The sequence below is a fragment of the Equus asinus genome, chromosome 1 (genome assembly GCF_041296235.1).
Source record: "Equus asinus isolate D_3611 breed Donkey chromosome 1, EquAss-T2T_v2, whole genome shotgun sequence".
NCBI lineage: Eukaryota > Metazoa > Chordata > Mammalia > Perissodactyla > Equidae > Equus > Equus asinus.
Genome location: NC_091790.1, coordinates 148,034,685 through 148,062,112, shown reverse-complemented (window position 1 = coordinate 148,062,112; position 27,428 = coordinate 148,034,685). Strand labels below are relative to the sequence as shown.

The window sequence follows — 27,428 nt, the reverse complement described above, 5'->3', positions numbered from 1 at the left end:
GAAAGATTGCAGTTTCCTCAATTTTAAATTTCATTGTGAATACAGTGTCTTAGAGCAATGAATGAGAAGAAAGATGAAGTGTGAACTTCATATACAGGAAAAATATAAAATAGCTTACTACCAGAACATGTTAAATGTTTTTTATTAATAGAAACATGAGTAGAGTAAATTATACTTTAATGTTGCTTCTTTATACAAGGAATTCTTAAACTTTCATGAGCATAAGAATCACTTAATGGATGTGGGGGTAAAGGCTTGTTAAAAACCCAGATTTTTAGACCCAGAGATTCTAATTCAGTAGGTCTGCAGTGGCTTGTTAAAAACCCAGATTTTTAGACCCAGAGATTCTAATTCAGTAGGTCTGCGGTGGCGTCCAGGAATCTGCATTTTAAAAATTTTGTCTTTCTCTCTACTTTTTAATACTAATGTCAGTGGTCTTTCCTCAACTTTGAGAAAACACTTTATATTCTATGAGGAATAGAATTTTGCACAAAGTGGGATATTCTTACTCAGTCTCCCATTGGTTCCCATGTTACAGGAGTAACTTGGTACACTCCAAAAGCATGTGCTCCTTCAAAAGATATGGAGCCCTCTTTAATACAAGTGTTCTTGTTGGCTTGACAGGTACTTCGAGAGAGTGTTATAAAGAAAATTTAAATATCAGAGAGAAAATTACATTAAATTAACTTCAAGGTCACTTCCAACCCTGACCTTTTTATCATAAGTCCTGTAAATGCTCAGTGTTAATTCTTTTTAAAAAAGTATACGCAAAAAAAGGGAAAAGGGATGATAAAGCACTAAGTTGTCTGTTTCTTTTCTTTGTATTTCTTAAACAACATATGATGGAGTACTGACATCATAGACCTTTTTTTTAGTGGCTGCTGGTTGCACAGGATTGAATAAAATAATCTTACTCTTCAGTCAATGCACTATTTATTTGGCTTATATGCACTCTTGCAAACTATGTTTTGTTTTTTTGGGTGCACATATGTTTAGTTCACCTACATAGTACCATGTTAGATATCATATTCTCTTCTGTTCTTTTCATTGACCATTATGTCTTTAAGGTCAATTTACATTATTGCAACGTGTAATCTAATTCACAATATCTAACTGCTTCACAATTCTCCATGTTATATATCCTCCACATTTTACCTACCCATTCTCGCTAGATGGAGTCTCAGCTTGCCTCCAAATCCCCACCACTAAAAGAGATGCTAAAATGGTTATCCTCTTACATATCCCTTGATGGACCTACACATATTAATTTTGAGGTAGATACCACCAATTTATATTTTAAACAAACTTTAGCAAAAAGGAATCTATTTGGATTTCAAACCTTTGTGATTCTTCTGGTAACCTGAGAAATACTGAAAAAAATCTATTTATGATAACTTTATGAGGATTATAGTTTACTACATGAAATAATTGGTATAATTCACTTATTCTTTCTGTAGTGCTTTCTAGAGTGATGAACTGATTTAAACAAATAGAAAAGCAAAAAGAAGAAAGGAAAGAAAAATATTCTCTCTTCATTGCTTTTAATGAAAGATAAATAATTCCTACTTCCCCCCAAACCTACTTGGGTTAATTTGGATAAAAATAATCTTTTTTACCTGTGATTATTTGGAAAGTTCATCCAAATGTATACAGTGGCCTGAATCAAATTTGGTGAATAATTAAATTGTTCTGAAAATTTTGCATAGCATTAGCAAGTTTAAAATTTTATATTTAAGAAGGAGTGTTTGAGACACATACACTTTCAATAAAGCACACATTTAATAGGGCAGTCTTTTGTATTCATATTTATTGAATGAACTTTTAGAAACTTGCATTTAATGAAGTGTTACTGTAATTTGATTTGTTTATCTGGTGCCCTCTCTTTATATTTGGAATTATCCTGCCAGCAAATACACAAAAGCTGCTATGCAGAGATCAGCAAATATCTTTAAAATCTTAACAGCAATTTAAAGACACTTCAGAACGCATATTAGAGACTCATTGCACAACCGCCTGAAAACATATCCATGTGGCCTTTTCTTTTCTTGATTTGATTTCTGCACACTTTAAACTGTTTAATGTCCAGAATAATGGCTTGAATAGCATGTTCCAATAAAATGAGATTCCACATAATGAATTTTAATCAAATTGGCAAGGCGTTTTTATTGATTAAGCATTTCAGTGAGAAAGGAGAAAAAAACAAACACTTTTTAATGGAAACAGAGGTCTGAAAGCACATAGAAAGTTGATGTGGAAATGAAATTCAACATACAAATTGTCACTTCAAAGAAATATTAATAGACTTGGTAGGAAAATGGGAGGTCATTAATTCATTTATTATTTTGTTGACTGAAGATTGAGATAGGTTCAAGTTTAGGTAGTGCTCCATCTCCTGTAACTGTTTAAAGCCATGATTATCATGCCTATTTTAGCTGTAAAACTCTTTCGTTCCTAGAAGTCTTATTCCAGAGAAGTAATAGGTGAGTAGGAGTGAAGCTACTCTAACAGGAGGTAGAGGCACCTGTTTGAATCCATGCTCATTCCTCCTCCGTCTCCCTCACCAAATGACTCTGAGGAAGTGTTTGGGCTCCTTGAGAACCAGTTTGGAAAGCACTGATTCTAAAAAGTAAAGGCCAAAAACGTGATGTAAATGCAACCTTTTGTGCCTGCTTGCACTGATTAAAAGCAAAACGAATCTCAATGCGTTTCAGAGTAGATGAAGCCAAAAGTGTGTCTCTGCCTTTGAGTTTGATGAAGACTCAAGAAGTTGCCTGGGTTAACCCTAAGTGCATGACACAATTCTTTTCAGTGCACTACAATCCCCACCAGTGGGTCAAGTACAGTCTGAGTGTAGGACAGGACAGACTTAATTCGAATCTGATGAGACCATGTAGCTAACCATTGACAGAAGAAGACTTTAAAAGTCATTAAATACAGTGAATATTTTCTCACATAATCCTCATTATCCTCTAAGGTAGGTGCAATTCACCCCATTTTACTGATAAGGAAACTACGTTTGAAGGGGGGAAACATTTTGTGGTAATATTCAATATCACGACACTCTTAAATAGTCAATGATATAAAATATCCCTTTTTGTGTTTGAATTCTTATTCATGGGCAAAACACAAAGTGTTTTTCAAATCTTGGGAACCTTCAAAAGTAGGTTTTACTGGTGGAATTTATATAAAAACATGTCAGGAATCACAAAGAAAAACAATATTTTATTGGCTTATTCAAAAAACACAATAGTTATTTTCAAAAGGAAATAACAGATAAACATTGTTTATATAAGGGCAATTCAGAATTACTTGGCTGCACTCATGTTTGTTGATAAAGCTGAAATGAACTTTCACTTAGATATACTTTGAAGCCCGACTTCTGGCCTGGTTCCAAGGGTGGAGTGAAGGAGAAATCTGTCAGCAGTCGGTCCTGATTGTGTTAAGTCCTATGCTGAGTACACAAGACACCACTTTTCCTTTCTTGCACGGATCCAAGGAAAGGTAAATTCTGTTCCTATTGTTTGTAATACCTTTTTAATTTTCTCTTCCTTTCTGTTAGGCAGGTAGGAGGGATGAGGGCTGCGACAGTGCTATTTAAAGACCTTCTTATTAATATGTTTTACATTGATACCAACTTGATACCCATGTCCTTAGTCAGGCTAGGGAGACTCTATCACCCACTATATTCTCAGTGTCTTCTCTAGAGACCAGTTGGTTTTTGACAGGTCAGACTTTAAACACACCATATAGATGTGTAAAGCCTACACAAATGTCTGCCCCAAGTCCATTTTCTATCAGCTTGCTGACTGAGCCCCATAGCTTTAGAATTCCACTCATATTCAACAGCAATTCTGATTATCTATATAGTTTTAATAGATGCTTAGTGAATCTCTAAGCAAGGATAAGAAATAAACAGTATTTCTCAAACATTTGACTTCAGAATCCTAGAGGCTGGTAGCCACTTACTTTGTTTTGCCTCAGAATTTAGCGCCACTTGGGTGATGTGAGGAAGCTAATCAATGAATAAGCTCAAGTGGAAAGGAATTAATTACGCTTATCTCAGTTCTACAGTGGTTCCCAATCTTGGTTGCATGTTAGAATCATCTGGAAAGCTTTAAAAATGCTAATCTCCAGGTCTGCACCAGACCAACTAAATCAAAATCTCCATAGACTAGTAGGGGCAATTTGTGAAACTTTCTCTGGTACTGCCAGGGTTGAGAATTATTGAGTTAAGCTCTCATTTTTATTTAAAAAAATGAAGGCATATATGTCTCTTTAGAGTTTCAAAACATAGGAGTTTATTTACCTGGTGATAGACAGGACTGATGGTCCTTACTGAGTTCAAACTTCATGTGTGGGCATAGTGTAATATATCTTAATGTGCAGGCATAGTATAGTGTATCTTAGGCTAACCCTTCATAGCCTTACTCAACAAAGTGTGGTTCAAAGGCCTAGAAGCTTGTTGGAAATGCAAAAATCTTCGACCCCATCTGAGAACCATTGAATTATAATATAACTTTTAACAAGACTTCCCAGGGAGGTTTGCATGCACATTCAAGATTGGGAAAAATCAATATATAATTTCAGCTATAGAAAAGTCTTTTGAAGTTAGAGGTTCACTGTTTTTGTGATCCAATTTTATGCTAGAAAATGAAATGAGCACTATGTTAAGAAGGGGACAGGGGGACATCATCCCCCAAATTTGTAATGTGCAAGGAGTCAACCAAGCAGCAAGCTTTCTCAAGATGATTCATAGATATTTATTTTAGTCGTTAATTCTTTTCATCTGACACCTAGTTTCATTTCCTAATGAACATGCTATCTTTTCACATATGCTTTCTTTCTGTGGCACTACATGGAATTTTTCATCCTATGTAAGAAAATTGCAACAGAAGGCAATATAGCCAAGTATCGAGGAATGAGGGGACTTGGTGATTGGCGACTGGTGACTGAGAAACTTAGGCAGCAGAATACTGAGTTTCCAACATTGAGTTTCATAGTTCAGACAGCCAGAGTCACATTGAAAGTTCAGCAAAATATCCGTAATTTCTATGTGGGATTAATTTGCTTCTCTTCAGCGCTTAGTTTAATTCTTTTCCTTGTGCTTCTCTTCAATCTCATCTGACCCGTCTTCGTAACTGGGGACAGGTTGGAGAGAAGCAGGCAGGTAAACTCTTCTTAAAAGATTTAGGGATACTCGTTGATCTTAAAATGCACATCCCTGATAAGGCCTTTGCTACACAAACTTTTGGTGCATAGGAAGGTAGGAACTCTTTAGACTAACTACTGGTTCTTTGCATACTTTGAGTATATTCCCAACAAAAAGAGTTTCCTTCTCTGCCCGAACCTCTCCCTTTCCTAAATACTCTCCAAAATAGCTAACACTTTTTCAAAAATAGCTAATGCTTATTTTCATACTCATATTTACCAGAAACTAAGTACTGTATATGTACTAATTCATCAAATTTTCTTAAGAAAACCATGAGAACACTGAAGCATAGTTTTTTAAAAATGAACTTTATTTTTTAGACCAATTTCAAATGTACATAAAAACTGCAAAGATAGTACAGAAAATTCCCATACATCCCCCATCCCATACATACACCTCACAATTCCCACACACTCCATTATTATAGTTACAGTTAAGGAACCAACATCAGTATGTTATTCTTAACTAAAGTCCACACTTTATTCAGATTTCTTTAGTTCTTATTTAATGTCCTTTTACTGTTCTGAGCACAAAATTTTTAAAGTAACTTCCAAGATCACACAAGAGCAGTTGACAGAGCTTGTCTTTAATCCAGACAGGCCGGCCCGGTGGTACAGTGGTTAAGTGTACACGTTCCGCCTCTTGGCGGTCCTGGGTTTGCTGGTTCCGATCCCAGGAGCAGACATGGCACCTCTTGGCAAAAGCCATGCTGTGGTAGGCGTCCCACATATACAGTAGAGGAAGAGGAAGATGGGCATGGATGTTAGCTCAGGGCCAGTCTACCTCAGCAAAAAGAGGAGGATTGGTAGTAGTTAGTTCAGGGCTAATCTTCCTCAAAAAAAAAAAAAAAAAAAAAAAGGCTAACTCCAGAGACTCAAACTTTTAAGCATTACTTTACAGTGCTTTGAGAGAGAAAGGTATGCTCATTAAAGCAGACATCTCGAGAAGAAACTACACCAATAAAGCAGTAAAAAAGATCTTTGTTATAGTTCTGGGAAAGCCAGTACAATCTGAAGAAGAGCCTGATACTGTGGAAAGCTTACATGTGGCATTTGTGGTCAAACAGACCCAGTCCATTTCCATCATTTATACGTAGTTAGGCTTCAGTTTCATTTCTGGAACATGGGCATAATGTCAACATTTAAGGGTTATTGAGAGGATTTTTGTAAAGGGGAAGGGACTATTATCCATTGACCATCTTCTATATGCCTTCTATATGCCTAAATCACCTAAACAATATTTTTTCCACTTCCTTTTTCTCTTTCATACCCCATACCTTCATGTGTCTATGTTTACTATTTATAAAGAGAAATTTCATTACTGAAAGGTGATAAGATATAGGAATGGTCTCACATGTGAAAATTGTGATATTTCTCTTTGCCTTGTGGAAGTTGACTGGCCACCATCTGGCATGATTTTCTTATCTTTGGCTTTATGACAGTATCCCAAGACTTGATCCAAATGAGCATTTAAGGCCACTTCAGTTCTATTTTTATAATGTGCTGTCTCCCTATCTCAGTTTCAGGATATTTAAATAACTGATATGCAAACCCCAGAAGAATGATTTTCTACACAAGGATTAACTCAATATTTTGAGGCTTCTTTCCAAGAGTTGGTCTGGTTTTCCAAAAGAGAGTTGGCTCCCAGTGTGTTCCTACTGCTTTCTGGTGCCTGTATCAGCATTGGGAATAGAGAGTTCATCTTTTATACACACAACATGGCTTTGGCAAAAAAGGAAAAATGTCTGTCCAGCCGGAAAAAAACATTCACACACACATTCATGTTCACACCACCCACATCCAAAAGTTTGATCCTGGAAGCTGACTTTAGAATTGTCATCATGTTCTGATATGGATACTGAGGCTGAGATAGATACATATTCAGCAGTGTCTCAAGCCCAGTGAGCTGCTTTTCTATTGCTTTCCTGTCACTTCCCTTTTCTTTCCTTCCCTGTTTCTGTTTCTATATCTTTTAATATGTCTATGCTATCAATGTTCTAAGATGTCATTTAATTACTTTGACTAAAATGTTCAGAATGTGTTAAAGCCATGAAAAGGAATTTGAAAATTAGATGTTTTAAACTTTGTTGAAGTGCAATTGCCTCATTAACTATAAAAGGTATAGGTTCATTTAAACTTATACACAATAAAAATTGTTTAATTTTTTCCAAAATATATAAATATAAATAGAAGCCAAATTTAGAAATATGAATTTTTTCCCACTTAGGATACTAGCTATTTCATTTCCACATGAAGGGAAACTTATCTGTATCATACATCAACGGATTTAGAAAATCAAATTATATGAACATAGGACTCAAAGGGGACAATGGAATGTTGTAAAATTCATCCAGAAATACCTTAGCCATTCCAAACAATACTGTTGAAAATCTCCAGAAAAGAGATTTTAAGACTTTCTGTAGTAATGTGATATAGTTTCTTAAATCCCTCTTGTCTCGTGTTCATATCTCAAGGGAAATAGAGGGTTATCATTTCCCATTAACATCCCAACAAGCTTACACTAGCTCTGCAAAAGAGGTAAGTAACTTACATGAGATCTGACTGCCGGTGTGAGTCAAGATAGATAAGAAAAGAGACCAAGAATCCCTTGCATCTGGGTGGCAGGATAGCCTAGTAGTCAAGAGTGAGGGCTCTAGACATACAAAACAGAAATTGTCTGGGTCTGCCACCATTTTTTTTTAACTATGTGATCTTATGAAATTACTTATCCTGTCTGTCTCTCAGTTTCCTCATCTTTAATTGGGGTAATAATACTACTTACCTCATCAAATTATGGCAGATGAATTTATTTTATGGGGATATAAACTACTCAATAAATGGGATTTTGATTATCTTCTACGTAATAGACACTGAACTTCTAGAGATATTTTAAATATTTAGTCTCCATTTAATATCCTGACATATCATTCATGGGTCATTATTATTCCCATTTTTTGGATGAAGAAATGGTAAAGTGGAATTAGAAACCTCCCCAAGAGGACTCTATTAGACAGTGGCAGAGCAGAGTGGTGAACTCAGAGTTCACTTCAAAGTGCGTCCACTTGATCTTACTTCAAAGCCCATTTCACCATTCTGCCTTCATGATGAGGCAATTATCATCTCTCCTTAGAAAAGATACCCTTGAAGGTCATTCTAAATACCCCGTGAATGTGGTCCAATTTTCTTTCACAATAATTTTAACTTTATTATGAAAACTATTGATTAAACTCTAACTCAGTTGAACTTTTCAGTGAGAGTTAGACTTTTTTCCAAGAATGTGTGAAGTATCTTAAAATGAAAACCAATTACTAGGTCTTCTGTTTTGTTTTCTCTGTTTAGTCATACTTTTGTATAGCAAGCATTTGTTGAGAACTATTATATATATTAATGTTGGGGGCAAAATGTAGATCAAAAAGTATTAAAGTTAAGTGCCACTTCCAGGTATTATCTAAGTAGAAGATATGAGACAACTCCTCATTCACTATATCATGAAATATTCAACATCACCTAATTAACTACTGATGAGTAACACAGGCAAGAAAATGCGATATAAGCTGCGATGGTTTTGGATAGTTCAATTAAAGAAGTAAGTCTTAAGCTAGGAATAAAATAATGGAGAGAATTTACCTACATACAAGGCATTCCCGACCAATGATACAACGTGAGGGAAAGTGTGCAAGTAGAACCGAGTACAGTTTATTTGGAAAAAATGAGGAAACGATCTTATTGGAGCAAAAAACTGAGCTGAGGAGATATGTGAGCTGAGACTGGAAAAACTATTTAAAAGCATACTATGACCAACTTTGGATGATAAATTGAAATGTTTTCATTTTATCCCATAGGCAGTTTTGGTCCACTGACAGTTTTTGAACCAGGAGAGTTATGTGATGAAATCAATATTTTAGAGAGATCTCTAAATGATTTTGGGTTTAACACAATCATTTTAATATCTTTCCCCCCATTTAAACTTGGTGGAGGAGGGAGATTGGGGATACAATTATGAAAATGCCACCAGTCTCACTGAAATAAGTGAATGTCAACTTCCAGTCTGAAATGTCTACATAATGGTTTAGAGGAAGAGATAATGGAGGTCACTAAAACTTTCCTGGTGACAGGTGATGGAAGCCTAAAGCACTGTGTGGGGATGGCTGGAAATATCCTGAAGAATAGCAAGGACTTTGGAGGAAATGTCAAAAACAGTCACATAAATGTCACCAAAAGCCTACTTCCCTATGGATGAGATTATTAGAGTGCAACAGCTACATCACAGATGGGGCATTGAGAAGATGAATTATAAATACAGAGAAACACCTTTATCTGTGCTGGCAACTGGAGAATGGTAACAGAAACTGAACAATTCCTGGTAAAAATATTGAAAATAAGACTAGCTGATTTCAAACATTAAAGAAGTGACCACTTCATTTCCCTTCCTGCCCTCGCCAACAGTAATATTTTGCACACGAAAAGAAAACTATATTTAACGCAGCAGTACTTTATTAATATTCTCTGTTTTAGAAGAGTGAGATACTTTCAAGAAAATATGAGGAAGATATACTTATGTAACTAAGGAGGCAGTCACAATGATAAAAATCTAATGTCAGAGAAAGAGGTGTGGAAAGGGAAAACATGGTTGCTGAATTTAGTACTCCAAAAGAGATTATAGAAAACATATCAGGATTGTAGAAAATAGGATAGATAAAACAGAAGTCAAGCTCTAGAAAGTCTCTCATAACACAGACAAAAAGGACTAAAATGTGGAAAATTAAGACATATATGTGACAGACCAAAGAATTTCAATGTATGTAATAGAAATTAAGAAAAGATAACAGTCATGACAAATAAAAAGCAAAAGTTTAAGAGACAATGGAAGAAAATTTTCTTGAGTGTAGAAAAATATACTCAGAGTATGAGATTGTTAAGTTTCAGGAAAAATAAGACAGTTGTTTTCTACACATAACCTCATGAAAGTTTTGAATTTTAGGATAAACTTTTAAAAATAGTGCAAGTATCCAGACACAAAAATAGTTTAATTATTTAGAAAATAGTTAAACAGAAAAAAATGGAGTCATGTTTTCAATGCATGGCAAAATTCTATGATCAGCCAAATTCATTTATGTGTAAGACAAAAAAGTGGATATTATCAGACATGCAATGGCTTAGGAAGAATGCCACACATATACTTTCCTGGTAAAGATGACTCAAATACATGCTATAGTAGACTGGAGGACAATGAAAAATTTCAAAAGTATGGAAAATAATGGTATGAAAGAAATTATGGTGCCCCAAAAAAACCAGGAAACATAGAATTAAGTTTAAATAATTGTTTTCATTACACATACAATAATATATGTGTGCAAAATATTTTTACATATTGTGCATACAATATACATAATGTAATATTAATATGCATATATCAATAAAGACTTGGAAAAATAAGGAGTTAAGAAGAGAATAAAACTGAGCTAGAATTATAATTTTTATAAAAGATATTATATAGGTTCTTTTTCATCATTGACATTGATAATTAGAAAAACATTGGTTTAAATATTTTTATGTAAAAAAGGATAGATGGCAGCTGTATCAGTCTCACTTGGATCTGGATGATGTGGATATGGGGCTACATTGAGCTCTTTTAATTTTCAGTATATGTTAAAATTGCCATGCTAAACATAAAAGTGATCACCAAAAAACTCAACCAAGGAGTTCTTTCCTTATGGAATGCAGGAATTGGATTGGTAATGCAACAGAGAGAGAATTCAAGTGTTTTTACTCTAATTTAGAAACAGATGCTAAGTAAAAGCATGGTTGCTATGGATAAATGTATTTTAATAACTAAAAAGTAATCATAACTTCCATAAGAAGCAGGAGCTGAAGTATCTATGTTACAGAACTATGAAAGACCCCGAATAGCCAAAGCAATCTTGAGAAAGAAGAACGAAGCTGGAGGCATCACAATTTTCTGATTTCAAACTATAGTACGAAACTATAGTAATCCAAACGGTATGGTTTTAGCATAAAAACAGACACATAGATCAATGGAACAGAATAGAGAGCCCAGAAATGAACCTATATATATATATATATATATATATATATATATATATATATGTTCAATTAATTTTTGACAAAGGAACCGAGAATATATAACCGGGAAAGGGTAGTCTCTTCATTAAACGGTGCTGGAGACACTGAAAGCCACATGCGAAACAATGAAACTGGATCCCTATCTTACAGTATACACAAAAATCAACTCAAAATAAATTAAAGACTTGAAATTAAAACCTGAAACTGTAAACCTCCTAGAAGAAAACGTAGAGTGTAAATTCCTTGATATTGGTCTTGGCAATGATTTTTTGGGATTTGACACCAAAAGCAAAGGCAACAAAAGCAAAAATAAACAAGTAGAACTACATCAAATCAAGAGCCTTCTGCATAGCAAAGAAAACCATGAACAAAATGAAAAGGCAACCTAAGGAATTGGAGAAAATATTTGCAAACCACACATCTGATAAGGGGTTAATATCCGAAATATACAAAGACTGCATAAAACTTAATAGCAAAAAACCAAATAACCCAATTAAAAAGTGGGCAAAGGACATGAACAGACATTTTTCCAAAGAAGACATACAATGGTCAACAGGCACATGAAAAAGTGTTCAACATCACTAATCATCAGAGAAATGCTAAATCAAAACCATGCTGAGATATTATCTCACATCTGTTAGGATGGCTATTATCAAAAAGACAAGAAATAACACCTGCTGGCAAGGATGTGGAGAAAAGGCAACCTTGTGCACTGTGGGTGGGAATGTAAACTGGTAGAGCCACTGTGGAAAATAGCATAAGTTCCCTCAAGAAATTAAGAATAGAACTACTGTATGATACAGCAATCCCACTTCTGAGTATATATCCAAAGGAAACAAAACGATTATCTTGGAAAGACATCTTTAGTCTCATGTTAATTGTAGCATTGTTCACAATAGCCAATTTATGGAAACAACCTAAGTGTCCATCAACAGATGAAAGGATCAAGAAAAAGAGTTATATATATATATATATATATATATATATACACAATGGAACATTATTCAGCCTTAAAAAAAAGAAGGAAATTATGTCATTTGAGACAATATGGATAAATCTGGAGGGCATTATGCTAAGCGAAATAAACCAGACAGGGATAGACGAATACTGCATAGTATCACTTATATATGGAATCTGGAAAAAAAAGTTGAACTTATAAAAACAGAGAGTAGATAAGTGGTTGCCAGGGGCTGGGCAGTGGAAGAAATAGGGAGAGGTTAGTAAAAGGGTACAAACTTTCAGTTATAAGATGAATAAGGTCTGAAGATCTAATGTATAGCATAGTGACTACAGTTGATAACACTGTATTACATAACCAAAATTTGTTAAGAAAGTAGAATGCAAATGTTCTCACCAAAAAAAAAAAGGTAAATACGTGAGGTGATGGATTTCTTAATTAATTCAAGGGGAGGAATATCAAGGCATCATGTTGTACACTTTAAATATCTTATAATTTTGTCAATTAAACTGCAATAAAGCTAAAAAAATAAAGTATATATATTACTAAACAAAAGAGCAAAGAAAATGTGATCTAAATAGCACAAGACAGGAGGGGGCAAAGATTACTTAAAAAAATTAAAAACTGAAAGCAAAGAGGACGACAGAATTAAGACGAAACTTAGATACTAGTTGTAAAATATACAAATAGGTTAAATTTCTCTATTGAAATTTGACACAAAAAGGAAAATCTGGCATTTGTTACCTTAAAAAGAGATTCGCAAAATAATGGTTGACAAAGTTTAAAAGTAAAAGGATAGACAGGTAAATGCAACCAAAAGAAAGAACAGGGAAACATTTTAACATCATTGAAAGAATTATAGTACAAATAATTAAAACAATAACAAAGGGCCTAACATGCAAATAATAAAATGGACAATAAATATACATAGGATATTCACAAAAAATATGTAAACGATTATTTCATGTCTGAAATAATCTCGACTCCTATAGTTCTTGGTGAAATGTAAATTTGTACCACTACTCTAGAGGATAATTTTGGAAAATAATCCCAAAACTTTAATAATATAAACAGTCTTTGACTCAAGAGCTCCTTACTAGATATTTGTCCTGAGAAAATAATCATGAATGAATACAAAGATTTGGGTAAACAGATATTCACTTGAGTGCATTGTTTATAATAACAATAAATTGGAAACATCTAAATGTTCAAGAGACTTTTTAAATCAAGTATAATAGGTCCTTAGGATGAAATATTCTGCAATCTTTAAAAATTATAATGTAGAGCAACATTTAATGACAAAAGAAAATGTCCCCAATGGGAAAATAAGAAGATGTAAAGTGTATATATATATAACAACATAGTGATGATATTTCAAAATTCCAGTAAATATGATTTTCATCCCTCTTCTCACATCACATTACTTAAAACTTCTTCCCCAGCATCCACCATGCACCTTAAAGGAATCTCAAGTCCTAACTATGTAGAAGATCCCATGACAAATTATTGCATATTTGGTACAGGAAGTAGCCAAAATTGAGAAGTTAACACTTCCTTTCTCCATTTCCCATCCTTTCACCAAATTAAGTGGGAAGAAAAGGATTAAAATAATTTGCATTAAATCTATAATTATTAGGAAATTCTCAAATTTAAATGAGATTATCGGGAATATATATATATTTTTTTCTTTATCAGGCAAATAATTCAATTGGATTCAGAAAATAAATTGAGCTAAAGTTTATGAAGTTGCATTTCTTAAACATCCACATTTTTCATGGGGAAATTTATACTTGCTACATTAAAACCTATTCATTGGGAGCTATTTTGAAAAATAATCATATATTCAAAATTTAGTGACAAAAGTGGCATTGTTTTACCATTTTGAAAATCTGTGATGGCTTAATTGAAGACAGTGGATTCTCACAATCCTTTTTTTCTGTAGCCAGTTTGTAGTAGTATGTTTTTTATTGAAGTATATGAAGAAAATCTATTTTCCCACAGATATGTAACTGGAAAAGGGAGCAGAATTTTCAGATAATTGCAAATATTCCTGACAAGGAGTAATTTCTTTAAAGTTAGTTGGAATTTAGAATCTGAAATCATATCAATAAACTTTTCTTACCTTGTTATCTTAAAAGCCACCAGTTTTTCTTACACTTTAAATGACTATTTTACTCATATGTGATTTTGTAACTTCACACATTTGTCATTTGGAAAACAGATCACTGATTTATGTAGCTCTTCCACAGTTTGACGTATTTCATTATACATTACCAAAAAGTCACCATCATTAATGTCCTCACCAATTTCCTCAGAAAAGTGTTTAAAGTATCAGGAAACTATAAAACTCATGGTGGTAGAGAAAGATTTTCCAAAATTCTCATTTTCTTTTGACAGCTCTAATTTTATCACAATTACTGTCAGTTGTTTTTCTCAAAGGGCCAGGTTTGAAATAGCTGCCTAATACCTCAGTCTGAAGAATCATAGTTTGTTGGACAATCGTTATGTCTAGCAAAGATAGCTTTCCATGATGGCATTTGAGGTCCTTCTAGAAGGAATGATAGGACTATAGTCAGTCTCAAAGAACAAAAGAAGCATTGTAAGTAGTGGCCTGAGAAAAGACACAAATGCTTTGAAGTGTGTGGCATCTTATGGATCCCGTAATTAAGCTATTTTTTCTGGAGCATAGGATAGATATTCAGAGCAAAGCTGATAGGAGCTGAGGTAGAGGTGATTTTGTGAGCTATTACAGAATCTTGAATGCTATGTTACAAATTTGACCTAATTATTTTACTTATTGAATCACAACTACTTCATTAAAATCTGGATTATAGATCATAAAAGATGGTAACATGTTTTTTACATAGCAGTGTATTTCATTAGATCTTTATTTAGAATTACAACATATTTTCTTGGAAAATCTTGCACAGAGATGTAAAATGAGGCATTATAATATTACGTCTGATCTCCTACAAGCCTAAAAGTCTTTTTGATAATTAGAAACATTTTTTCCCTTTTGGCTAAGTCATTGGATATTCTCTAGAGATAAGCAGAATCAGCACACATTTCACCCAAAGTCTGAAAACACAGCCTTTGGAAATAGCTATCTAGACTCAACTTCTTTCCGTTACTTAAAATGGAGCACTGAGTTTGAGGTTTTCCAGCCTATAGCCTGTTCTGGAAATGGGTTCCTATATTTTCACTTAGACTCTATGGAGCTTTCTCAGTGGTTATTTAACATTAATGTTTAGCTCTAACATTGCCTTAACAAGATGAGTTGAAGATAAAGAAAATATCAAAGTGTGCAAAAAATTCCTTGCTGTTTAAAGTATTTCTAACTTAATCTAAACTTCTCCAATAGCTAAACGCTTTCTTTTTGTGATTGTTGGATCAGATAGGAGTTTTATCCAAACTATTTATCCTAATCAGCAGTTGGAGGAGAAGAATGTTAAATAAACGATCTTATTTTGATTCTTTCTCTGGATGTTTACCAGGCTGTTGACAAAATCCAGAGAATGTTTAATGACTTGGTGGGGGAACTTGAAACAGAAGTGGGAACTGCTCTCAAGGAGACTCATTTGCTGGTTTTTTTTTTTTTTCAGTGCAACAAAAGGAAAATGATGACAGGCCACCTCTTGGTACTCAGTTTGAATTAGAAAATTCATCATGCTCCTTGTCGAGAGTTCAATTCTCTCACATTGAATTGAATAAACATTCTCAGTGAAAGCCAGAAAGACACAGATAAAATTCAGATGTCTTTAAAAAGAAACTTTACACAGGGGATCGAAGGGACTAGGCTCTCCAAAGTCTCACACATGGACTTATGCAAGGTTGCTTGTGTTGTGCCAAGAAATAAGGCGTGCGGCCTCAGCACTGCATTATGACGGAAACCCTATGGTCACAAACTTAAGAGAGCTATCTCTAAGGAATGTGGTGATAAATAAACTATTATAATATTAACCAAGGAAACAGTTTGGATGCACAGCCATTAAAGGAATTACTAGAGTTATTCAATTTTAAATCCTTATTAATCTTTTTATATCTTGGGTAATACCAATTCCCTAAAGTGTGCTATTTAAAGCTTAGGGAAAATGCATCCTCAAGGACCTACTGCCAGCAAAGAAGCTGTTTTCAACATCTGGGAATAAAAATCACCACCAAATATAGATCATTGGGTCAACTTGCTTTGGGAAATGGTGAAATTCAAAAACGTGAGTTACAACATTTGCATGAGCTTGCTGGCTTCATGGTAACTAATTTAGAGTCTATTCTGGATTTTTATGCTGACTGAGAAAGTACAGATGTGATTGGTGTAACATTTTCCTAATTGCCAGCAGAAGTCTGGAAATACATTAATGGACGGATCATTTGCCTAAGTGTCTTCTTGATTTATTTCATTTTTCTCCCATTGATACCAAAATCCAACGAAAGTAACTTATTTATTATTTCCTATCTAAATAACTTCATCCATTACTATGCAGACCTGGAAATTTGTATTGAATTGCTGCTCTTTCTTTAGAACAATTAAAGCCAAGACCAAATTTCCCTAGACCTATGATGTGGGTATCATTTTGACACAGGTGTTTCTCCAAACGTTCCTAGTCAATTATTTCATAATAACGCTTCAATCCTCTCATTTTTAATCATCTTCTAATCTACATTTGGCTCTCACTATTATTGAATGTTTCCTTTTACTTCTCACCTAAGCCTCTCTAAAGAATCACTTGCCATTTGCTCCTCACCTACTGTAGTATTTCCTCAACCAAATAACAACTCAACCAAAATTGTTCTCAATAACAATAATGACTTCCTCATTCCCTAATTCAGTGGTGATCTGCTGCACTGAGCACATTATATTATTCACTCCTTCTTGAAATTACATTTCTTGAAATGACATTTTTTTGAAATGACTCTTGGATATCTTTGTTCTTCACTCACTCTTTTTTATCTGTCTCCTTTTTGGACACCTGTTGTCCTCCACCAACCCCTAAATTTTGAGGTTCCCCAGGATTTTATTTATTTATTTATCTATTTATTTATTTATCTTATTTGACCCCACTCTCTATCCTCTCTCAGGTTGATAGTTTTCATTCTCAAGACACACACACACACACACACACACACATCCTACCAGCCAGAATTCCTCTGTTAAGCAACAGCAATGGTCTCCTTATCCAGCTGCATCCTGCACATATCCATTCAGCTTTCACATAAATAACTCAAATTCAACATGTGCAAAGTTGAACTTTCCCACTGACATTTCTCCTCTCAGTGTTCAAAAACTATATTGGTTTCCCTACCAGTTTCAGAACCTGAGAGTTTCTAGAACTTTTTTATTCTTTCTCTGTCATCCCATTTCCACTCAGTCTTATATTCCTGACAGTTTTATATCTGAAGTATCTGTTTAACTGCTTTTTTTTCCCCTCTATCCCAATCACAACTTTCGTAAATTCAGCTTTCATCATATTTTTCTTGGATGACTGTAACAGCCTCCTATGGGTTTTCTGACTCCAATATTTTTGTTACTATTTTTTAAATTATCTCCTATACTGTAGTCAGCAAAATCTGAAACAAAAAAATCTGATCTTATTCTACCCAGCTTAATAGCTATTGTCTCCATCAAATTTTTTCACCATAAGTACAAGCACCTAAATATATAGAATATTTAAGTACTTATAGTTTAGGAGCTTGGGTTTTTTTTCTATATCACAGAAAAGCCAAAAATGATACTAGGGTTGGTTATAAAAGAGAGAATTGTATTTCTGTCTCATAAAAAAGTCTGGATATAAGCAGATTTAGGCTGATATGGAGTTTTCACAATATCATCAATGACTAGGGATCCTTTTAGCACAAGATTTCCATTCTCAAGACAATTTTATGATTCAAGATGGTTGCTGGAGTTCCAGCCATCCTATCTGTTCCAGGTAGTAGAAAGAGAAGATAAAGAGTGAGGGTGGAGAAAGAAAAGCATCTCAAACAACATATAAGGATTTTTTTTCTCAAAGTGATACACAATGGCAATAGAAAAAAATGAGGATTTTATAAGATGAGCCCCAAATAGTGACTTATTCTTAGTTATTTACATTCTATTATTTTATATTTATATTCTGGTATCTTACAATATTCTATCTTGTAATATTATGTAATATTTATATTCTAGTAACAGATTTTTCAATAGCAATATTTTCTCAGTTATTGGTTACATTGTTTCCTCAGAGGATTATTTTGAAGATTAAATTGCATTATGTATAAAATGATAGAACAGTGCATAGCACAGAGAAGATGCTAAATTAACCATATTTTTTATTGTTAATGACATTCAAAGATGAGAAAAGACCCCAGAAGATCTTAGCATGGAAGTTACTCTAAGAAAAATTTACCCTGGGCTACTTAAAAGATCTAATCATTTTGTGGATATTTGATCCTGTGTTGTTCTTTCTTCTCCTATGCCAGCTAGATCCAAAGGCCTCCTCAGATATGACCAGGGAAAGAAAAAGGATAGAAGAGGAAAGGAACATTGGGGCATCAGGAGAGAAATGAACAAGTAGTCAAGCATAAGGTTCAAGGTTAAAGAACTACTGGGCTACACACTGAAGAAGGGCAGAGCAAAGAAAAGGTAATATAAATGAAAGCAACCCAAACTCCCTGCCCAAAGTGAACACTTTCAATAAAAGCTTGAAGGTTAATATAAATGAAAGCAACCCAAACTCCCTGCCCAAAGTGAACACTTTCAATAAAAGCTTGAAGGTCTGTTTGGTCCAGTCTTCTAGAATGTGTGCATGTTCTCAATCACTTAATGATGTTTTGTGTTAATAGGATACAAACTCATTCTTTCTGATATAAAGGTCATAAATTAATACTTAATCCAGTATTAACTAATAACACTTTCTAAATTTCCTTACTCAGTGAAATAATATTTTGTAGTTACTTTGTTTAAAAGAACCTCCATTATAAGTTGTTATTGCGAAGAATAGCATGATTAGAAAAATATAACGGGAACAACAAATAATATATAAAATGACGAATAAATTGCCAAGTATATTTTGAGATACTAATATGTAGTTGTTATTATATAATGATGATGAGTATGTGTGTTATTACTATTTATCAATTTGCTTTCCAGAAAAAATGTTTTTACAATAGGATGTTGAGAGGGACTTTTTTAGTTGTTCTGAATTTTATCACTAGAATTGAAAATTAGGGACAAACTTCTGGTCCTGGCACATTCTAAAAAGAACCAGATATCTTAGAAAATACATAATACAGTACTTAAGGGTAGAGAGATTCACTGCCTCCAACTTTCAGGTGATAAATGATTGATAGATAAATAGATAGATAGATAGACAGATAGACAGATGACAGATAGATGATAGGGTGATAAAATAAAATGTAAACAATATGTGAATACGGGCAGTTGGAAGTTTCCTTCTAGTGTTTTTTACATTTTCAGGAAGCTTAAAATTATATCTAAATTAAAAATTACCCCAAAATAAAAATGTCTTAAAAATTTAGGGGTCAGATCTACTTACAATCTTCTTAGGAAGATACCAAATTTGCTCTGCTACCCCCAAACATCCTTTCATCACTACCTCCCCGATAAGACTTTATAAGCAGAAAGTAAAAGGAAAGAATCAATGAAGTCATGACTCATTGGGTCATCATTCATTGGAAATTTTTAACAGTTCCTTCCTTTCTTTAGGGTGTAGGAGGGGAATAAAATATTCCCTGCCTCCAATCTTGTGAGGGGTTCCATAAGAGCCACTTACAAACTTTGGGAGCAAAGTGAGGAGACTGGTGTCTCATTGTCCAGGTAGGTGTCTGTTTCTGTAGAAGAATAGCCAATCTACTTTCTGTTCTTTTAGTTGGGGGAAAAGCGAATTAGTGAAAATAGGAGAGGGCATTGGGGAGAGAGGGAGAGAGGGAAAGAGAAAAGAGCCTGCATGCTTAGCAAAAATTTTCCAAGTCAAATGGCCACTGAAGAAGACAGCTAGTCTAGCGTGATCTTGCCAGGACCACCTTTCCTTCATATTCTGCTTCTCTCATGGGACTTATAGATAAATTCTTTCCAAACTCTGCTGCAAGCCTCCCCCTGCACTTTCCCTGACCTGGGAGAACCACCTCCAATTCTCCTCTTCCAATACTCCTGTCAGCAACTGCTCCTGGGGGTGAGGATTCTTAACAGCAGCCGGCCCTCTTGGGTGTGGTGTGGGGTGATAGTTGGAAGTAGCAGCTTTTGCTTAAACAAGCTTTACTATCTGAAGAGGGTGTCTGAGCCCAAATTGTTTACATCCTCTTGTCTCCTAATAGAAGCCAATTGCAGAGTAATCCAAAATCTCACTGAATATCTACTTACACTTTCTTTTAAACATAAAATAGCAGAAACAAGCTATTCTGGCTGTGACCTAATATGAAAAATAAATAACTTTACATTACCCTTTGAGGAGCGGAATTCGTAATTTATCGAATTGAGACGTTAGATTCCTAGGTTTTTATAATTATATCCTAATGTTCCTGCTGTAGGATGAGATAAATATTTATATCACTAGCTCTTACTTTCATGCTCAAAAAAGTTTTTGGCTCCTCACTACTTACAATATCCAGAACCCTGAGCTTGCATTAAAGGCTCTGTACAACCCAAGGCAGTTGCTCTTGCTTAATATTTCACTATTTTCCCCATATGAATTACCTATTCCAGCCTGTGATTTCTTTCTTCATACTGTCTCTGGCATTTGTCTTCTCCTTTATATTCCCACAGCGAACACTCTACTCTATTCCATTATAACCTCACATCTGGATTATTACAACAGCCTACTTAGGTAGTCTTGTCAAAGCCATTTTCAAACTATAATGCAGGCTGCTACCAGATAATTCTTCCTAAAACATGACTTTCACCAAGTCTCCTGTTCAAAACTCATCAATGACTCCTAATTCTCAAGGATAGAATCATTGTTTTAAGATTTTTTCCATGCCTGACTTCACAGCAACTTGCCAACTTTCTCTACTTTCCTAACAAACCCCCTATCTAGCTGTTCTTGTCTCCCCTTTCCCCTACAATGTGGCTTACACGTTCCCACTGCTTTGTCCTATTCCCCAGCTTGACCCTTTGCTTTACCTATAGCAATCCTTATTCGTTAAGGCCAGTTTTTTTCTGCCTCTTCTTCTTTATATAGACTTCCAAAGAACACATATTCACCTAGCAGCTTCCATTTATCAAATTTGTTGAATTTTATTGTTTTTCTGGCCATTTGGAAGACAGTGTTTGTAAAAGGAGCAGGGACTCTGGAATAACAGGAGCCCAGGTTTGAGTTCCAGGTCCATCACATTACTGCCCTGGAAAAACCAGGCATACTACCTCATCTTTCTAAGCTTCATTTACCTCATCTGTAAAAATAGAGCAGTATATTTATATACAGTTTAAGTGTGTAATATTGTGCTTCTAAATAAAGTGTAATCCTATAGAAAGTAGAACTTCGCGTCTTATAGTCTGTATTGTACAACGTCTAGAACTGTTCACAGTAGATGCATACAACCAGAGACTTCTAGTATTGTGATCTTCCAACTGAGAATCTGTGACCCCAGGGGGTACATATTTCCCAAGTAATACATGGATTTGGATAGCTTAAAAAATTGGGCAAATTTCCAGATCCTGTACTTCCATCTATGTTCTTTCCTTAGAGTCACCTACCTAAGAAAGTGCCTATAGCCAAGGAATTAATAGCTATTTTCCAGTTTTACAACAGAAAGTTTGAATCTTTCTCTCATTCATAACCCATGGTATTAAAACCTCCAAGAAGCTGAAAAAAGGAAGAATTCAAAATAATCTAAACATTGGTATTATGACCCCAATGAAAATGAATGACACTACTGACTAAGAATTTTTTTTTGGCACATCAGATGGCTTCAAATTCTTTGCAGTGAATAAGATTGAAGTAGATTGTAATGTAGTTATCCACTTATGAATTATCAAAAATAATTTTTAATGATAAATTGCCATGTCACTTTTGGGATATAACTCGGAGGCTGTACAAAGAATTGAATGACATGGATAAAATAAAACTCCCTCCATTCCACTTTTCTTATTTATGAGTACATAGTTCCTCAGGGTTTAGATCTATAAAAATGAAAAATGGGTAGCTAATGATGTTGAAACCCATCTTATTCTAGCAATAAGTAATATTCATCCAAGGCCACAAGAACTAATTTAAAAAAAGTCCTATCCATCATATTAAAAAATGTATTTCATAAAAAACTTCACTTTAAAAGTTTAATAATTACTTAATAAAATGTGCAATATATGTTACTTGGATCAATTTTTAGGATAATAGCAATAATTATAATAATATATAGATGAAAACACTTTAAAAAATTTAGAACATTGTATCCCAGGAAATGAAGAAAAAAGTTAACTTACAATTTCAATGCATATTATTGTGGTAGAGAAGTGTAATACAGAAGTCAATAAAATAACTTGAGGCTAGGGGCTGGCCCATAGCCAAGTGGTTAAGTTCACATGCTCTGCTTTGGCGGCCCAGGGTTTCACTGGTTAGGATCCCGGCGTGGACATGGCACCACTTGTCAAGCCATGCCGAGGCAGCATCCCACACAGCACAACCAGAAGGACCTACAACTAGAATATACAACTATGTACTGTGGAGCTGTGGGCAGAAGAAGAAGAAGAAGAAGAAGAAAGATTGGCAACAGATGTTAGCTCAGGTGCCAGTCTTTAAAAAAATTAAAAAATAATTCAAGGCTAAAAATATATTACATTACGACAAACTAGTCCTTGGTGGAAATTAAGTTAGAAAGAAGCTAGTATACACATTTTAAAAAATAGATTATATAGGACATCAAATTTTCTATGACTCTTATTAAAACATCAAACATTTAAAATATTGGGGAGATTGTTTTCACGTCAATTTTTGCAATATATTAGATATCATATTTCTTGCAGAAATTGTTTAAATAGCTCATAAAGTATTTAGATGTTAACTTGAAAATGTGCAAAGATATATATATATTTACAAAATTCTTTTAGAGGGTATTAAAGCAAAAATGTGTAAGGGGCAATGTTTTAATTCAGTCTATTCTTTCTCAGAAATGAATCCCTACAATTAGGTAAGAATCTAGTATAGATAAAAGAAAACAGCCTTTTCTGAAAAGCCATACTGGTAATCCTTCAACATATAAATTATCAGTTAAAAACTAGAGAAAGCAATTATATGTCCTGTCTGAATGGGGAAACCAGGATGAGACTTCCCTTCTTGCCATAAACAACTAGAAAACTGGACAAAATCTATGAAATAACTGTTTGCAGACATCGGGCAATCATCATTACAGGACTATTATCTTGATATTAAGAGAAGCTAAACAAATGTGGTAAATCATATTATCTTTGTGGCTTTCTCTCTAAAGGCACTTTCTAGCTCATGGTGCAGGGAGGGGAACCCTAACTATAGAATTCTGGTCTATTGGAAGAGGAAGAGGGAGGGATCAAATTTCAAGGATGTGGAGACAGCCAGAAAATGAGGAGTAGAATGTGTGAAAAGAGGGTACTACAGAGGGAAAATTCTAATTCTAAATTCTTTGTGCATAGGAAAAAAATCCACTAGTCCAGGAAAAGTAAAACCTGATAGAGGTAAACTAAAAAATATGCAGAGTTCACACAAGGCTGGACGAATTTTGAGTTTTGGACAGCCAGAAATGGAGAGATTACATTGAACACTCACAACACTCAGTAGAGACAGCAGAAGGACATTACAGTAGGACTGAAAAAAAAGTCCTAGAGTGAAACTACCCTAAACTTGCACTAATAAAACTTAAAAGTAAGCCTCAAAATAAGTAACTTAATTATATGCCAAACCAAAGTCCAACAGTTTTTGAAAGAATTTTTAAAGAACTACAATACTCAATGATATGAAATTTACAAATGGCCAACATCAAATAAAAATGAATAGACATATGAAGAAACAAGAAAATGTTACCTATAACCAGTAATAGAAAAAAACTCAAAAATGACAGAAAAGATTAAATTAACAGATAATAACTTTTAAGGGATTATTACAAATATCTTCAAGTATTTAAAGGAAAACAGAACAAATGAGGAAAAAATATCAGTTATAAAAAAGAACCTAAGAGAACTTCTAGAAATAAAAATACAATGTCTAAAATAAAAATTTTTCTTGCATGAGATTAAAAGCAGATTAGACACCACAAAAACAAATCAGTAAACATGATGTACAGTTGTCCCTAGGTATCCATGGGGGATTGGTTCTGGGCCCCCCATGGGTACCAAAATCCGAGGATGCTCAAGTCCCTTATATAAATGTCATAATATTTGCATATAACCTGTACACATCCTTCTGTATAATAACCTCTAGATTACTTATAATACTTAATACAATATAAATGCTATGCAAATAGTTATTATACTGTATTGTTTAGGGAATAATGACAAGAAAAAAGTCTATACATGTTCAGTAGAGACATGACCACTGTAGGCCTTTCAGTCTGTGGTTGGTTGAATCTGAGGATACAGAACCCGAGGATATGAAGGGCCAACTGTACAGCAATTGAAACTACAAAATAAAATCCAGACTGGAAAAAAAAGACTGACAAAGATATAAACAGACAGTCAGGGATTTGGGAAGTAATGTCAAACTGTGTTATTCAAGTCCCAGAAGTGAGACTCACAAGAAATATTAGAAGAAATAATTATTGGACATTTCCCAAATTTAACGAAAAGTATGATTCCACTGATCCATGAAGATTAGCAACCCAGAAAGAGGATAAATATATAAAAAAAATTACACTCTGTTATTTTTGTATTGTTACTGCAACAAATTACTACAAACTTAGTGGGTTAAAACAACACAAATTTATTACCTTAAAATTCTGTATATCAGAAATCCAACATAACTTTCACTAGCCTAAAATCAAGGCATCTGCAGGGCAACATTCCTTTTTGAAAGCTCTAGGGGAGAACCTGTTTTCTTGCCCTTTCTATCTCCTAAAGGCAACTCACATTCCTTGGCTCAGGGACCCTTTTCTCCATCTTCAAGGCTAGCAACATTGTATCTCACTGTCTCACTGTGAATTTCTTTCACAGTCACTTCTTCCTCTGACTCTCTGAATCTCTTTTATAATTTTAAAGCTTGTGAATACATTGGATCTACCCAGCTCCTCCAGGACCATTACCCTATTTAAAAGTCAGTTGATTAGTAACCTTAATTCCATCTGCAACCTTAATTTTCCTTTGCCACAAAGGTAACATATTCAGTGATTCTAGGTATTAGGGCGTGTCTGTCTTTGGGTGTCATTATTCTGCCCACCACAAATACCAAAGTGCATCATAACCAATTGCTGAAAACTAACAATAAAGGGGAAAATTTCAAATGCCAAGAGAAAAAAGTCCACATTATACACAAAGGAACAAAATAAGTGTGACAGCAGACTTCTCTTAAGCAATTTATTAAGACAGTAGAAAATGATATTCTTAACAGGTGTACCTCATTTTATTGTGCTTTGCTTTATTGTGCTTCACAGATGATGTGTCTTTTACAAGATACCCACCAGTAAAAAAGATTACGACTTGCTGAAGGCTAAGATGATAGAGTTTTTTACCAATAAAGTATTTTTAAATTAACGTATGTACTTTATTTTTTAAACATAATGCTATTGCACACAAAATAGACTACAGTATAGTGTAAACATAAATTTTACAGGCATTGGGAAAACAAAAAATTTGTGTTACTCATAATAAAGTGATATTTGCTTTATTTTTGCGGTCTGGAACCAAACTTGCAATGTCTCTGAGGTATGCCTGTACTGAAAAAGACTATGGTAAACACAATGAAAACATCTTTTAAAAATGAAGACAAAATAAAAAAGGATTAAAAAAGACAGATAATTTGTCACCAGAATATCTGCACTACAAGATATGTTAAAGAAAGTTCTCTGGCAAGAGAAAAAAATATACAGACAAAAACTTAGATCTACAAATAGGAGTAGGAATATTGGAAATGGTAAATACATGGGTAGACATAGAATATTTTTTCATATTGGTAATTTCTTTAAAAGATAATTGACTCGGGGCCGGCCTGGTGGTGCAGAGGTTAAGTGTGCATGTTCCACTTCGGCGGTCCAGGGCTTGCTGGTTCAGTTCCCGGGTGCGGACATGGCACCGCTTGACAAGCCATGCTGTGGTAGGCGTCCCACGTATAAAGTAGAGGAAGATGGGCATGGATGTTAGCTCAGGGCCAACCTTCCTCAGCAAAAAGAGGAAGATTGGTGGCAGTTAGCTCAGGGCTAATCTTCCTCAAAAAAAAAAAAAAAGGATAATTAACTCTTTCAAAATAAAATTAATAATGAATTGTGGGATTATAGCACATGTAGGAAAAAATGTAAGAAAATAATTGGATAAAGAATGAAAGGAGAAATAAAAGTATTTAATAGCAAGATTCTTGTATATACATGAATTGGTGTAAGACCATCTAAGGTTATCTTATGGTATGTTAAATTTATACAGTTGAAACCCTAGGACAAGCCAACACAATTTTTAAAAAATATGGTATATGTAATAAGGCAATAATAGAAATAAAATAGAGTATGAAAAATACATAATTCAAAAGAATTTGGGAAAGGAGAAAAAAGGAACAAAATGTGAATGGATCATGTTGAACTAGAAAGATGGTAGATTTATATTCAAACATATTGATAATTACATTAAATATTAATGGATTAAACAACCCCATTAAAAGACCGAGATGTCAGATTGGATATAATAAGCAAAATACAACTATATGCTGTCTACAAGAAACCCATTTAGAATTTTTTTAAAAAAAGAATAGTATGGGGCCAGCCTGGTGGTGCAGTGGTTAAGTTTGCACATTCTGCTTCTGTGGCCCAGGGTTTGCAGATTTGGATCTCAGGTTCGGACCTAGGTAATGCTTCTCAAGCCATGCTATGGCAGGCATCCCACATATAAAGTAGAGGAAGATGGGCACAGATGTTAGCTCAGGGCTAATCTTCCAAAAAAAAAAAAAGGATAATATAAAGTATAAGGATGGAGTGATGTGTAACATTTAAACTCTAATCAACAGAAAGTGGGAATAGTTATGATTAAATCAGACAAATCAGAATTTAATCAAAGATTATTACCATAATAAAGAGGAAAATTTCC

General features: G+C 34.2%; 1 long non-coding RNA gene across 1 annotated transcript in view; it reads left to right on the top strand.

The window, feature by feature from the left end:
• Window positions 1–3,416: 3,416 nt before the first annotated feature.
• LOC139045257 (uncharacterized) overlaps window positions 3,417–27,428 on the top strand; it is a 40,328-nt gene continuing 16,316 nt past the window's right edge. Inside the window, exon 1 of the long non-coding RNA XR_011503276.1 lies at window positions 3,417–3,501. This is a non-coding gene — a long non-coding RNA (uncharacterized lncRNA). The remainder of the gene's footprint in view (window positions 3,502–27,428) is intronic.